General features: G+C 39.9%; 1 long non-coding RNA gene across 1 annotated transcript in view; it reads right to left on the bottom strand.

Annotated features, from left to right (window-relative positions):
- Positions 1 to 1,909, bottom strand: part of LOC138038050 (uncharacterized) — a 2,664-nt gene extending 755 nt beyond the window's left edge. Inside the window, exons 1-2 of the long non-coding RNA XR_011130173.1 lie at positions 1,746 to 1,909; positions 1,586 to 1,662 (exon numbers count right to left, since the gene is read on the bottom strand). This is a non-coding gene — a long non-coding RNA (uncharacterized lncRNA). The remainder of the gene's footprint in view (positions 1 to 1,585; positions 1,663 to 1,745) is intronic.
- Positions 1,910 to 5,000: the final 3,091 nt, after the last annotated feature.

Genomic DNA, 5,000 nt, shown 5'->3' with positions numbered 1-5,000 from the left:
CTTTGAAAGAGATTGTCGTACCTTTTTTTGAAATCATGTTTTTTCATTCCAGTGCAGGTCCATCCGTTACCAGACGTTGTTGCAAGCTACGGCCACAACAACCAGGTGCTATAACTGCTGCTGGCGTAATTTAGTGTCTTTTGTGGACGATTTTTTGCCAAAACTAGACTTAACATATATTCATAGACTCAATTGAGTGATTTTGATTCGTAGCAAACGTGATCAGATCTAACATTTCATGAAAACACCAAGGAAATACAAGTAACTGTGATGGCACAAAGTTTTCAAGCGGGAGGCTAGAGTTTTTTAAATCGAGCATAAAACGCAACCTCGTTCCCAGGGTCTCTCTTCTCTGCCTCCATTGTCGTTGAGAGAAGACCCTGGTTTACGCTGGTCACGTGGCACTCGTCGACAAACATTTTTCCACTAGGGTAGTGTTTCGTTATATTTTGATCCCGCAACCGCACCTGGGCGAAAAAATATTCGTTTAACAAGGCATTTCTAAAATAAAAAGGTCAAAAGAGCTGATGTTATATTCCCACAGGAGATGAATTCCCACAAAAGCGGTCAAACTAAAAGCAAGAGCTTTTGTGATCGACAAGACGACTTCAATGTCGAGCGGCGATTGACGTTCGCTTTAAAAAAATTAATTTCGTTAGTAGCCAAAGTTGCTTCTTCAGAACAAACACTAACATAAAAGAATACACCAAACACTACGTTTGCTTGATAAAAATGTCTCTTTTATTTTACTGCGACTAAAAATATACACGCTATTAAAGCGCGGTGCAGTGGTAAAAAAAATCTTAACGACATCGACAATTTACACGAAGTTGTTGAAATATAAATATCATAAGTCAAACTGTCAACTCGCTGTACAAGATTGCGACCTTAGCAATCACGTTGTTTAACTTTCGAAAGAAAAACGAAAATCAAAGAACAAAATGAAATACCTGCACATGCTAATACAGTTTGATTTGATGGATTTGAGGTCGATATGTGACTCGAGAACTTAAATAACAACACACCGGCTGATCGCTGAACATGTTTGTTTTCCATGGATAACCGTTTCGCTTGTTTTCTTGCACGACAAAATCTTCTTTCCTTTAAAATTGTCGCAAACTATTAGCATTCTTCGTTGATCCGGACCTTCACACGGATGAAAACTTGAATAACGTGAGGATATTTTCTGTGGCGTCTGATCGATTTGACCACAACTTTTTTTCTTTCACTTCGGGTTCCATATGTGTAGTACATAAAATACTGCTGTCAAACGTTTTGTCAATGGTTATCTGGCCACAAAATCAATTGCGTGCTGATTCCCTTCTTTGCAATGTCAACAAAGCCTACATTGCCACCCATCCCCTAACACACATTTCGCCAACCTCCCAGATTCTGGGAGACACGTGACCAGCGTGAACCAGGGTCTTCTCTCAACGACAATGGAGACAGAGAAGAGAGACCCTGGGAACGAGGTTGCATAAAACGCAGTGAGGGGTTTCGAAATATATTCCGACGAGAAACAATTAAAAACTGCTCTCTCCTTTATTCATTAATGATTTAGCTTTGTCAAAATTTTATGCCTTACCATCTCTGGCCCTTGATAGTATTCCTTTGCATAGAAGGTTATGCTGCCTTTACCGGGATTCGCCATGGCTTTCAACTCTGAAAACACAAAACGTGAGCAAACTTTGAAAAGTTAATAAACAGCTGTCGGTATTACTCACTTGAGTAGGCCAAAAGCTTACCTTAATACTTGATCCTTGCCGGGCTGAAAGTAATTTCTCTGGTGTCGTGATAGTTATGAAGGCTTTGGATGTTAGGCAGGCTCCTTTTATGTTGTCGTGGCTGACAGCTCCAATGGACCCATGCAGGTTGAAACGGCTGCTAACTATTTCCAAAATTGGCCAGACTTTGTTATTCTAAGTGTCAAAAGAGGGAGGGTCAACTGATTTCCATCAAACAACTTTAAATGTTTGCTGCTATGCATGCATGGCTCTAAATGAAAGGAAAAAGCTAGCAAGGGAATTACGAAGAAAACTCTTCACTTTGTTTGTCATAACTTATGGGTTTAACTGTTCTTAAGATGTTTTCCTCAAACTATCTTTTAAATAGGTCAAGGTTGGCTTTGATGTTGTAACTCCACCAAGATAGTCATTTACAACATGATTGACAGCTTGTCTCGCACCCACTTGATCAACTGGCACGTAATTGAAGGTAGCCTCCAACGCAGACGTACTTAGGGGAGGAAAGCGTGACAAGCCTACGAAAGTCTGCGTGGGAGGCTAAATTGAAAGCGGCAGCCAAGTGGCTGTGCATGCGGAATTGCGTAATCCAGCTCTTGCCACGCCATGCCACGTAATTAAGCAATCTATATATTACAAATGCTACAGGGCATTTAATGATCAGGACATTTAATAATTTTAATAATCTGTTTAAAACAAATCTCGGTCAAAAACCAAAAATGCCTATTCTCCTTTGAAATGAAGTTGACATTATCGTGAGAGAAAATCAGGATACTGTTGCGTGCTTTTGTTGGGCTTAAAACAAGAACTCGCAAAGACAATTAACATCAACATTTCCAGCAGCAGTGATTAATGAGGCTACGTTGAGTCAATTATCTCAAAGCGGTTTAAAAATAGCCCGTTTAACTGACGTCAAAGCACATCTTTGCGGTCCTCCCACTCAAAACGTTATATTTTCCTTTTTTCCAAGAGGACCCACATAACAAAAGCGCCTGAAACTGAGGAAGACCGTGTCAAGTGGTCTTTGGAACATTCCCGTTTACTCAATTCAATATTATTATTAGTTTACTGTTAATGCTTCAGGCGGTGCAACTTGCATGAGCCACCAAAAATAAACCTCTCAAGTCCTTGAGTGGTTATCAAACCTGATAGTTGTAGGCACCAATGAGTTTGATCCACCTTTCAAAGTGGGGAACTTAAGCAACGACGGCGGCAACACCGAAAACAACGTCTAGTATAAATGTTGATTTATATTTTTCTAGCGAAATTCTCAACTAACTATCTAGGTCTGTTTAGTACGCCGATGGCTCTAAAACGTGTTCAGGCAAGGAAAGGGTTCACTAAGAAATGGAAATGCGAAAATTCATTTCGCGTTCTTGATTTGCAGAGGACGGCGAAGAAATGTACAAAGATTTATAACGCACGATCAAAGCTATTGTGTTGCTTACTAAACTTTTTGTTTTATTGCGTTCTCTTTTCCGTTGTCGTCGTCGTTTGCTCAAGTTCCCTTGTTCCGTAATGCACTAGTTATTTGTTTCCCCCACCCCCGACCCCCGGGGATAGTTGGGACATATGGGGAAATTACTAGGGCAATTACGCGAGATTACGCCACAATTACGCCTCTAGGGGGTAGGGAAATTACAAGATTTTCGTTCCTCTGCCCTACCCCTCTGGGGACATACAGGGGAAAATATCGGGGAATTCTTACTTAGGAGGACTGGGACTGAAAAGAAACGAAGAGCAATGGTAATGAGTATTTTCACACGTGCAAAATCAATATGGCGGCGGGAGAAGTCTAAACTTTTTCTTTATTGGTCGCTTATTCCTGTCTTGTTTCTATCCAGTTCTTTTTTTTTTTTTTTGTTTCGTTCCTTATATAGTTCATCTAGCTCACAAATGGCAAGAACTGTATATTGTGGTAATCAACCTAACATTTCCTTGATGACTCAGAATCTTTTAGGAACAGAGGGGTGGGGGAATTACGTGTGTTTGTCTGCTCTAGTCCTCAGTGGAAATACACCTACTTTACAACCATTCAAATGTAATTTCCCTACCTATCCCGGGGGTCAGGGGGTGGAGGAAACAAATGACTAGTGCATAACACCATGACCATTTCGAGTTACTGTCGCTTAAAATCGCCAAATACACTCATTTAATTAACTGTCAAAAGGCAAGTCATTCGAAATCAAATCAGTCCTTTAGAGAAATATCTCACCTAATATTGCTGCAAACTAATTTAAATTATTTTTCCGCTTGCTCTGAGTATCAAAACAAACCTCTTGTAATAGGCCATTTCCGATATATTGAAATTTTTATTTGGCTCCGAGGGTTGGGGGAATAGAACAAAAGTAATTATTTTGTTTATTTCCCCAAGCTTCGGAGCCAAGTTAAGATTTCGATGTACCGAAAATGGTCTATTCCTTTGTGTTCTTATACTTGGAAGAAATTATCAGCCAAGGCACTACATGTCCAGTCGCGATTGATTAAAAAAGTATAATGCATAAACATACGCAATCCTTAGAAAAAGAATATTTAGATAACAGCAGATATTTTCAGGACAAACTGATTTCGAAGCAAACGTAAAACTGACGCTGTCAAACTTTGTTTCCTAAACCATTAGGGAAAAAAATTGCTGCCCTGAGTCTACCAATATCACCATACGCTTTTGGTCTACCTACCGTATGCTCTCTGTCGAATGTAATCAAGAAAAGAGCCGGGAAATAACTGAAATGTAACATACAGGAGCATTGATAAGATGGTTAGACTTTCTACAAAACCCGAACAGTCCCTTAAAAGTGATTCGAGTGCCAAATCAGTTTATTTAGTTTAGTCAGATAACTTCAAAGCACTGATAATTTCCGCTTTAACCTGAATAGTATTAGAATACTATTCTCCTTTTAAGGAGAAGCTCAATTCCCTCCAAGGTCGACTCTTTTCTCAATCTACAAGGCAGTAAGCCGTAAGGATATAAGCTACACTTTGTGTGCCGTTTTTACGCATGGGGAATTTAAGGAAAAAAACTGGCAAGAGCAACGCAAACTTAACACGGGCGTTTTTAGACTTCTTAGTCGTTCTCTGTTCAACGGATAAGGCAAAATGCTCGAAGCAGTAGCATTGTTGAAAGACTTAACCAAAGCAGAAATTTTTGTTTGCCTCTTTGAGCCAGAGCTGTGCTTATCAGATCCTAAACTATAGATACTACTGTTGCCTCCTCTTGGCTCGGTCAGGGCTGTATTGGCGGGCTAGGTAGTTTCTCTT

Source organism: Montipora capricornis, chromosome 2 (assembly GCF_036669925.1).
Source record: "Montipora capricornis isolate CH-2021 chromosome 2, ASM3666992v2, whole genome shotgun sequence".
NCBI classification, from domain to species: Eukaryota; Metazoa; Cnidaria; class Anthozoa; order Scleractinia; family Acroporidae; genus Montipora; species Montipora capricornis.
Note: the sequence above shows the minus strand (reverse complement) of the source record. Positions and strands in the feature narration are given on the sequence as shown.